The sequence below is a fragment of the Barbus barbus genome (genome assembly GCF_936440315.1).
Source record: "Barbus barbus genome assembly, chromosome: 25".
NCBI classification, from domain to species: Eukaryota; Metazoa; Chordata; class Actinopteri; order Cypriniformes; family Cyprinidae; genus Barbus; species Barbus barbus.
Window position 1 is genome coordinate 7,134,633 of NC_136753.1, and position 11,806 is coordinate 7,146,438.

Sequence of the window (11,806 nt, forward strand, 5' to 3'; positions counted from 1 at the left end):
ACACAGACCTCCCAATGAGTTCACACATTTCACTCTCCTTTTGCTTATGAAGACTACATACACCGAACCATTTCCACCACACGCAAACACACACAGAGTTAGACATGGCTTGTTTTTGCAGAGCACTCAAGCAGCAGTGTATTGGTGCCTTCTCCTTTTGGCAGGCCAGAAGTCTAGAAGTCTAGTAACACTTGTGCATGCGTGTGCGTGTGTGAGTGTGAAAATCACTTCAGAACTGTTGCCAAATTCCCTCGATTGTTTGAGTGAGCTGCGTAAATCTAAACTCTAAATGTGTGATGTACAGTAAACTGAAATAAACCTGTGTAATGAATTTGATGCCATAGAAAGACAAGCAGCAACACCATTTATAGCATCAGATGTTACTCATTAAAGAAACTGCACAGTTTATAAGGTAATTCAATATTTCTCAAACATTTCAGGCCAAGTATCATGTTTGTTAAAATCAGAACATCCACCAAAGGACCGTGTCCACCAAATATCCTCTCTTCATGATTTCAGCAAGGATTAAACGGAGATTATAATATTGGACTGCATTTAAAAACTGCAAGCAACATACCGGTACACCATATATGTTGATTAATATCAATAATCCTGTAGATAAATCATGCAAGAGCATCCGCAATGTGTTGATTTGCATTTTGCAAATCTGTGGAAGGACCTTACATTCTAAGAACAGACATTTAAAACAGTACTAACATTTATAAAGGATTACATGGAATGGAATGTGTTGCATATTTTGATAACATCGAAACATATTTTGAATCTGATTGGAATTTTATTTTTAAATTTCTCCCATCTGTCAAAAGCACATGGAAATCCTCAGGGGTACCGTTATGTAGGGTGCAGAGTCGCAAGGGGACCCCCACATCACCACTTTGGAATTATGATTAAATTGTTTTTTTTATCTTGCATACATAAACACGTTTACACTATTAATAGTGTATTAAAATAAAAATAATAAATAAATACATTTCGGTAACACTTTAGTATAGGGACCAATTCTCGCTATAAACTAGTTGCTTATGAGCATGCATAATACCAGCATCTTGGCTGTTTATAAGTACACATTCTACATGACCATGTTCTACATCCTTAATCTTACCCAATACCTAAACTTAACAACTACCTTACTAACCATTAATAAGCAGTAATTCCGAGTTTATTCAGGAAAAAGTCATAGTTAATAGTGAGAACTGGACCTTAAAATACAGCGACAAAAATGTAAAAAAAAAATAGCAATGAAGAGGTTGAAAAATTCCCTTACTAACCGGGTGTCTGATAAACTGAACATTCTGATTACTAATATATATATATATATATATATATATATATATATATATATATATATATATATATATATATATATATATATATATATATATATATATATATATATACATATACATATACATATACATATACATATACATATACATATACATGTGTGTGTGTGTGTGTATGTGTATGTGTATGTGTGTATATATATATATATATATATATATATATGAATATGTATATCTACACTCACCTAAAGGATTATTAGGAACACCTGTTCAATTTCTCATTAATGCAATTATCTAATCAACCAATCACATGGCAGTTGCTTCAATGCATTTAGGGGTATGGTCCTGGTCAAGACAATCTCCTGAACTCCAAACTGAATGTCAGAATGGGAAAGAAAGGTGATTTAAGCAATTTTGAGCGTGGCATGGTTGTTGGTGCCAGACGGGCCGGTCTGAGTATTTCACAATCTGCTCAGTTACTGGGATTTTCACGCACAACCATTTCTAGGGTTTACAAAGAATGGTGTGAAAAGGGAAAAACATCCAGTATGCGGCAGTCCTGTGGGCGAAAATGCCTTGTTGATGCTAGAGGTCAGAGGAGAATGGGCCGACTGATTCAAGCTGATAGAAGAGCAACTTTGACTGAAATAACCACTCTTTACAACCGAGGTATGCAGCAAAGCATTTGTGAAGCCACAACACGCACAACCTTGAGGCGGATGGGCTACAACAGCAGAAGACCCCACCGGGTACCACTCATCTCCACTACAAATAGGAAAAAGAGGCTACAATTTGCACAAGCTCACGAAAATTGGACAGTTGAAGACTGGAAAAATGTTGCCTGGTCTGATGAGTCTCGATTTCTGTTGAGACATTCAGATGGTAGAGTCAGAATTTGGCATAAACAGAATGAGAACATGGATCCATCATGCCTTGTTACCACTGTGCAGGCCGGTGGGGGTGTAATGGTGTGGGGGATGTTTTCTTGGCACACTTTAGGACCCTTAGTGCCAATTGGGCATCGTTTAAATGCCACGGCCAACCTGAGCATTGTTTCTGACCATGTCCATCCCTTTATGACCACCATGTACCCATCCTCTGATGGCTACTTCCAGCAGGATAATGCACAATGTCACAAAGCTCGAATCATTTCAAATTGGTTTCTTGAACATGACAATGAGTTCACTGTACTAAAATGGCCCCCACAGTTACCAGATCTCAACCCAATAGAGCATCTTTGGGATGTGGTGGAACGGGAGCTTCGTGCCCTGGATGTGCATCCCACAAATCTCCATCAACTGCAAGATGCTATCCTATCAATATGGGCCAACATTTCTAAAGAATGCTTTCAGCACCTTGTTGAATCAATGCCACGTAGAATTAAGGCAGTTCTGAAGGCGAAAGGGGGTCAAACACAGTATTAGTATGGTGTTCCTAATAATCCTTTAGGTGAGTGTATATCTATATCTCTCTCTCTCTATATATATATATATATATATATATATATATATATATATATATATATATATATATATATATATATATATATATATATATATATAACCAGTATTGTATTGCACTGCAGTACTCTATATGTTCTTAGGATAACAAGGAAAAAAGTTTACAAAATTATTAGGCTGGACTGCTTTGTAGTGGTCTAACAGCATTCGTCAATGTCAAGATGACCAATTAAATCAAAGAAGGGGGGCTTTTCCACTGACAGAACCCAAACATGAATTCCAGTGCTTTGATTATAAAAGTGAAAGAGTGCAAGGTAAGATATGAGCGAGAGCTAAACATCTGACAGCTGTTTTACAATAGAAATGTCTGCAGCTCAGTAACACAAACTGTTCCACTTCTTCGTCCAATTTAGCCATTTTGAATGTAAAATATAATTTGCGTGATTCATGTCATTTGTAATAGTAACGAGAAAATAAATTAACTGTTTTTGGCATATTAGGCATGAATGTGTGGATTTTTGAAAATAAAATAAAAATATTAGTTGCAAATAGTTCAAAGCATTACAACAAATTCTAGTTATTTATTTACAGGACCCATTTAAGTCATGTAAATATTTATTTCCTTTAAATACCAGTTCTGTCTTGAATACCCCCCCTAAAACAGCTCATGGCACCCATGGAAATCTTGTCAGATCCAGTGCAGCCGCTTACCTTCATGAAACTGAGCACAATCAGCCAATTTGGGATATTTTTAATTCAAAAATATAACTCACTTGAAGAGTGCTTTCCCTCTAAAAATGTATGCCCAAGTGATTTACTATGCATTTGTCTGTTAAAAGGAGTCAAGGACATTTCTTGGAAAAATGTACAACTGCCGTATTAAATGAGTATAACTCTGAGCTCTTTTCTTTAGATTTTCAAGGACATTCTAACCAGCCACTTAGAGGGCCCTCCTATAGTAATGTCTCTTCAAAATAAATGTTGAAATCTATGGCTCCATGAACAATCTTGGACAAAATTGTCATTTTTAAAAGCTATTCGCAAAAACATTATTTGTGAATACAAAAATGATTCTTCTGCAACAACCTCCTTTTGAAACCTTTATTTTAAAGAATGCATTATAAGGACTTTGTGTTTTTTCAGTACCAGATTTTAAAAAGGTATAATTATCCATCTTTCATACTGCATTTTAACAATGTTATGCCTAAATTCTCTTGTACTATTTTTTAAGTATATCTTATTTAAAATAAAAATGTTGGCATTAAAATATCTTCATTTTATTAGCACTGTAAATTTCCAGTCACATTGGACCCCTGGATATATATGGTTTGATAACCAGGTAATGAATCAGATATTGGGGTAAATCAAACAATTCCTCCAAATTACAGTCTTCATTTCTATCCTGTCTCTCAGACTATGAATCAACCATAATCTCACTTGTCTCATTCGGCCCGTCGTTTTCATTTTCTAGACGCTGAAATCTATTTGCATGCTAAAAAGCTCGGGAACACCATTGCCTTCCCCCTGTCCACACTTCCATCTCCACTCCGCCCCTTTTCATCAGATGGCCTTATTCTTCCACATACAGTTAATGAAATAAAGCAAATGGCTTCAGAGTACACAAACTCACGCTTCCGTCACAAATTTCATTGGGAGCATGTGCATGTATGTGAGAGACAAACAGAGAAAGATCCTCAAAAGGACAGACAGTGAGAGATATGATAGAGGGAGCGGTATGTAACTATGTATGGAGGAGTGTGAAAAAAGAGGGGGAGGTGGAGAAGAGGACGATGGACACAGAGCTAGAGAGAGAGAGAGAGAGAGAGAGAAAGAGACAGTGAAAGAAAATACAGTAGCCGCGGAGAGGAGAGCATGTGTCACTCAGAGTGAGAGAGACAGACAGGGTGGAGGTCTGGAGTTCCACAGAGAGCTCTGAGGGGTCCAGCATTAGTAAATACACAATTCAGTAATAACTAAGCTGACTATGAAGTTTTCGTAGCAGGTTCTATATCTTCAAATGGAAGGATGACATTTTTGACCATGGACTACAAAACCAGTCATAAGTAGGGCTGGGTATCGAGTTCGATACTTTTTAGGCACCGACCGAATTGCCTCGATACCACAGAGTATCGAAAAACGTCTTGTCGTTCGGTACCAAATTTCGATACCTAAGGGGTTAATCTCATTAACGTCAGTGAGCCAATAAGCCTGCAGCACTAGGTGTGTTTGACTAGAAATGGTCACGGTGCTGATAGATCAGTGTTTGACATCCGCGAGAGCAATTCGAAAGCGTACGGAGCAGTCTGCTCTCTATATCGCGCAGTTTCGCTTACTTGACACAGACTGAAGCTCGCGTGACATTTCAGCGTCTGCCGTCTCACTAAATGAGGACATAAACACATGAACAACAGCTCCAGAACTGCTCTGAGAGTCACTTCATGAGCATTTTACCGTTTGATTCGAGTAAAACTTGCGTCATATCATATACACACAGAACTGTAAAGGTATTCCCGGAAACCCGTCAAAATAAAAGTTCGGATTAACTTGGAAGACACTGCGGCAGAAATATATTAATATTGTTCAGCAGAGTGTACATGCTCCCAGTGTAGGCTACTATTAAAATTATTAAAACTCTTATTTTTTTAATTAATGATCACGCAACATTTATTCCATGTTTTAATTGGATATATGCTCAACAGACTTCCGTATTCTGCTAACCTGGTCTCGTTGCTTCCGGTTCACGCATTTTGCATATGCCTCGTTAAATATGAATCTGTTTTAATCAAGATGCCTTCAAAGTAGACACTAAAGATAATCATAACTAATGTCTATCACATATGTGGGTTGATTAATACATGTTTTTTTATTTTTATTATTTTCACTAACATTTATAAGTCGAATAAAGTGTCAATAATAAAAACAGCTAGCTAATTTACCTTAAAAGTCCATTGATATCACTATTATTTAATACTGTTATTAATGCACTCTCCGAGAAGTGGAAGCGAAACTTCCGGGTTTCATCATGTGACGTTCAACATTTACCGCATTTTAATAGTAAAATTGTGTTTGCCAAAATAAATAAAGTTTTATTTTCAATAATTTAAAAGAAAAATGAAATTAATGTTTCATGCCTTCATTTGAAAACCAGATACAGAACACAGAATTTCTGAGGAAAAAGAAAACATTTCATTAGGCTGTTTTAAGAATAAATTTGAATAAACTAAGTAGTTTTTATGCATTCAAATAATTAGACATACTACAACATAGAATTTAATAACAATAAAACATATTGTGAAAGAAAATAAAACATCCACTTATGAAAGTGGATAAAGATTTTAAATTTCTTGAAATCTTTAACAACCTAGAATAAATGAATAGAAATGATGATTCTGTCTGAGCTACTGTAACGAGCACGCACTACTGTAAGCTGAAAACTATTTGAGCTTTATTAAAATTATTTGTACTGATTAATTGTGTTGGCTATATTTTGTTCCTTTGTGCAGTGGCTCAGGAGATGAGTCTTTGAGTCTGTATACATGTCAACAAGCTGAAAAAAAAACTTGTTAAAACGGTTTTCATAAAATTGGTATCGAAAAAAAGTATCGTTCAGGATCAGGTATTTCCGGGTATCGAACTCAAGGTATCGATATCGAACATTTTTGAACGATACCCAGCCCTAGTCATAAGGGTCATTTAAAAAAAAAAATAGAGATTTATAAATAAGCTTTCCATTGATGTATGATTTGTTATGATCGGACAATATTTGGCTGAAATACAACTATTTGAAAATCTGGAATCTGAGGGTGCAAAAAAAAATCTAATTATTGAGAAAATCGCCATTAAAGTTGTCCAAATGAAGTCCTTAGCAATGCATATTACTAATCAAAAATTAAGTTTTGATACATTTACAGTCGGAAATTTACAAAATATCTTCATGGAACTTGATCTTTAAATCCTAATGATTTTTGGCATAAAAGAAATGGATCATTTTGACCCATACAATGTATTTTTAATACAGCAACTTAAGACTGGTTTTGTGGTCCAGGGTTACATTTTAGGAATTTGCATTAGAAAGGAATGTTTTTCCAAAGTTAGTTGTTATATTCTGTACTGTAATAGCCATTTTATATTGTCATATCTAACAAAAATAAAAATTCAAACATAAAAATCATATTTTTATGTCAGTTTATGAATACAATCAAAAACATGAATAAATAAAAAAATTAATAAACAAACTAAAAAATTTAACAAATTAAAATCAAATTAAATAAATTATGAACAAATACAAAATAAAACAAATACCAAAAATAAAGTAAATTAATTAAAATAAATTTTAAAATATAAATAAAACAAACAAAAAAAATGTTAAAGGTAAAGAGAAATTAAGATGCTTTACAACGCAATCCTGTGCCTCTACAATGCTTCTAATTTGCATAACATGTCTCACTGGCCACCAAATATAATTAGCTGTAGCTTTTTAATGACCCTTGTTGCATCGGAACAAACCAAAGCAATAATCAAAAGATTAAGGGCTTAAGAACTGAGATGTGCCGAATTTTATCATAAGACCAGAGGGACAAATTCTTCCAGAGTGATCTTTAGTGCTGAGGCCACCTAAATTAACTTAATCATATTAGCAAGACGTGCATTTGTGTCTATGAATAAGACAAACCACTTAACTAACAAATGGTAAAAGACAACATAAGAGGATCAGAAAAACATTTACACCTTAAAATTGAACACCGGTACCCTTCCTGATGAACATCAGCAGCTATGTACGAACTATAATGCTAAAATTAACTGAACATATGATGAACATTCACTCTGTCCTCGCAGTCTCTAGCAACCAGTGCTTAGTCATAATCGTTATTTGTCAAAAATAAATGTTTATATGCCACGCAAATTTAAGATCCTTTCAGATCAGTTTAGACAATGAGTAGCCTTTTTATCTCCGGCGATAGCACTTATTAATAAAACTGTCATCAAACTTTGATTATGGGTTTTTCAAAGCAATCCCACACATGGGTAATAACAGGCTATATCTTGTTGCTCTAACTTTGATGTTATCCCAGTGCCACCCTTGAAAGGTTCAAATTAAACATTTTCCTACAAACACTGACAGCAACTGCACCCACAAATCCTTACAACAACTTTTTGTTGTAAATGTTACATTTAATTTATTAATTACAGCATGTGCAAGCCAGAACGTGTGATGTCGTGATACGAAGTAGCAAAAAACAAGTGATTCATTCAATAAATCATTGGTAACATTAATCTTATTTGTTAATTTTATATATTTATATAAAGCATGCACGCCTCCTAGCCATTGTTTGAGCCAATGCACACTTGTCATTAAAAGAAAGACCCATTAAACTTTATTACATTTGCTTTGGCTAAGCATCTATTTCAGACGGCCATAGCAACTGGCATAAGTCAACCTGGCCGAGTCTGGTGATTTTTTTCGGTCAAACGAGTCAAAGTTTTTCCTGTAAAATGACATCTGAATTACAGCCCTGTAGATCTAAGGTTTATTTTTGCAGCTAATGGCTGAAACACATGTAAGAGGGGAGAAAGCACGGATCTGGAAGGCAACGGGCAGCGGTATTGCGTAAACGGCGGGATGTGGTGCGGTATTATCGGCCTGTGATGAGAGATCTGTGCTGGGTAAATCATTAGTGCTCATTAGAATTGAATCAGGGAGATTATGCTCTGAAGAGATCAGTGGAAAACACTGGTCATGGCTCAAAGAGAGCAGACACAATGTTGCCATAGAGATTTGTCAGCTCAATCAAACGAAACGCTGCAACTACAATATTCGAGAGCTCAGCATTAGTCAACACTATGGGCTGCGTGCTTTAGGACGTGTCTAAAGCTAAGACATGCAGAGTAAATTTGATTATCGCTTCATCTCTTGTTCATAATGTGGATGCTGACTGTACTACATTATAGCAAACTATACATAGCATTGCACTTGTCACTGGTCTCTGTCGGTTAACCTTGTACCTGTGTGACCTTTCATTGTTTTAAAATAGCAATTTCCTAGGCAACTAGGAATAGGAAACTAATAAGCTAATATCTTCCTATGTAACAAGATTTTCAAAAGGTTTACACCACCCGAGTTAAATTTTAAATAATAATGGATCAAATTCTGACCATTAGCCAATAAATATTTGTAGGTCATGGTCAATATTTTGAATTCTACCTACACTAATTTATGTAAAAAAGAAAACAAAAAACCCCACTATTTTTACATACTTTTAAACTATATAATATATTTATAACTTATATACTAAATAGTTATAATTTTTTTTTACCACATTTGAATTTCTGGAAATGTTACAAATTAATTAAGGTATCATGACAATGCACAGCATAAATAAATTGTATTTTTGAATAAATATATTTGCTAAATATTACATTTATCAGTGTTATTAAATTATTTAAATTTTTAAAGACTGACTTTGTGACTTAATGTGGTATAATTGCTAAGGTAAATCAACGTGAAAAAAATAGGGAAATGATTTTGCATAATTAAAAACCCAACATTGGCTAATATATATAAACGATACTTAAAGAAAAACTAATATATAACCTATATGGTATCAATATCGTGCATCTTTAATTACTGTGGGTTCCATGCAAACACAGCTAGTGTGAATATCCCTTAATGCACATAACGTGTTAATGAAGGCGCCAATAGTCTCGTGGGCAGTGAACTGACATATAGCGCCATTGCACTTCGGGCATCCCATCCCTGATCCCCTGCCCCCTCTCTGTGTCCCACTTCACTTCCTGTCTACATACTGTCCTATCCTAATAAAAGGGCAAAAAAAAAGCCAAAAATAAATATTTAAAAATAAAAAACATGTTAATAAAAAACAAAAATGTATCATAACACAATTCATGATGCAAGACATCTTGATTGCAGCAGGGGCAACATATTAGCTCTTCCAGTTCCATTGTCCTGCAGTCAGGTTTTTTTTTTTTTTTTCTTTGAATGGGTCTTTAGTTAAATGCCAGACTTTTTTGTTTCACAACAGCGCTTATTTTCTGCAATAATCCAAAAGCCAATGGAAAAATCATTGGTTGTCACAGTAATGCAAGAATACGTCAAGTAAGGACAATGGAAATGTGCACTTGCAATGTAAGTCCAACATTTGCACCACTTGCGAAGAGCATGCTTCTTGTCTAAGAGTTTACAAAGGAAGTGGACTAATACCAACAACTCAGCTGATTTCAAATCAACCCAAGTGACCGTACACTCACCCTCTATTTATAGAGAAAGAACAGAGATCAAGAGAAAATGCCGAGCATTTGTGAGAAACACTCCAATCCACACATCACAGGATGAAATCATTAAATCTACACAGCACTTTGCCCAATCACAGGTGGATGTGCTGGCAGCTGTAATGACATCACAAAGGTTTTTTTTTGTCCTTTCAGGAAACAGTAAGTGAGCACCGAGAGATGATAATTGCCATTTACACAGGAAGAGTCAGCCTCTAATGCACATAGTCATCTGTTTTGGAGGCAAGCGGTGGGTATATTTCTAAAGTCCGGTTTACTCATTCTCCCATGATTCTCGATTCTTTGAAAAAGCTGTGTGACCCAGAGTCAATTTTGAGCTCAGTTTGTAGTCCACACAGGTATGGAGGGAGAGGAGGAAAACATTTATAGAGCAGCTGTAAGGACAATAAACCTCGAGCTGAAAGTCAAAGTTACCCGGGCTGTCATTGACATGGAGATCATTCATTTGCATCTACATCAGGTTCATCCAGAGTGGGCCATCGCATCTGGTGCATTTTCACGATTTGCATTAGAGATCATCAAACGGGTGGAGGTGTGACTGCTTCATAATTAATATTTTGTAGATGCACCAATATTCGAGATGTATGAAATTAATGGAAGGCCAAAGCAACCATAATGACTGTCTGAAACGGAACAGCGGTGTCTAGGGAGAGGGTCCAAAAATAACAAATGACTTTTAATTAGGGGACATTTGTTAATGTGTCATCTGTGTAATTATGCATGTGTTTGTGTGTCCACAAATGTGAAAACAACTGCTGTCTAAATGGCTATATTTGCACGTTTGTTTGCATTTACAGTAGGAATTAAGCGTTTAAGACACACAGAATCTGGGATTTTTTTCCAGTTCATCCGGAATTTTTTTTGGATTAAAAAAAAAAATTATGTAACCTGCCATTCAAATGAATTATTTTATTCAGACAGGACTCAAAAATAACTGACTGCTTTCAACATTGATAAAAAATGCTTCTTGAGCATCAAATCAGCATACTGGAATAAAGGATCATGTGACACTGAAGATGGGAGTAATGACTGCTGAAAATTCAGCTTTGCCATCACAGGAATAAGTAACATTGTAAAATATATTAAAATAGAAAACAGTTATTTTAAAATGTAATAATATTTAACAATATTACTGTTACATTTTTGATTATATAAACACAGCCTTTTAAGTGAAGTGAAGTGAAGTGACATACGGCCAAGTATGGTGACCCATACTCGGAATTTGTGCTCTGCATTTAACCCATCCAAAGTGCACACACACAGCAGTGAACACACACACACACACAGTGAACACACACCCGGAGCAGTGGAAAAAGAAAAAATACATCTAACACAAACAATTTGTGACCTTTTCTTTGCGTGCCCACCTGTAACTCTCTTTTAGATTTCACACATATTCCAATTAAAGATTTCAACGCAGAGCTGAAATCTGCCATCCTAACTGGCTTCCTCAGCATCACATCACCAAAAATGACAGATTGAGTAATTCACTGAGAACACCAACACAAACAAGCACAGGTCAGCATTCTACAGAGAAAATGAATTTGCTAGTAGGAGAAAAGATTGGCGCTATAAGGCAGATGTATACCAAGTAAAAAAGAGGGAGGGAGGAATGCGGTTTAATGGACTGCTGAATTTACTGAACTCTCAGCTGTAAATTCATGTAACTCCCCACATCTTAAAAACACCATCCCTCAGCTTACGACAAGGGCAAATTTCACTCAAAGACTGTGG

General features: G+C 35.5%; 1 protein-coding gene and 1 long non-coding RNA gene across 2 annotated transcripts in view; one reads left to right on the plus strand and one right to left on the minus strand.

Annotated features, from left to right (window-relative positions):
* Nucleotides 1-11,806, plus strand: part of LOC306845060 — a 428,848-nt gene that overhangs the window by 123,628 nt on the left and 293,414 nt on the right. The window lies entirely within an intron of this gene.
* Nucleotides 1-11,806, minus strand: part of LOC306845057 (protein TANC1-like) — a gene marked incomplete at its 5' end in the record, with an annotated part of 74,571 nt that overhangs the window by 42,264 nt on the left and 20,501 nt on the right. The window lies entirely within an intron of this gene.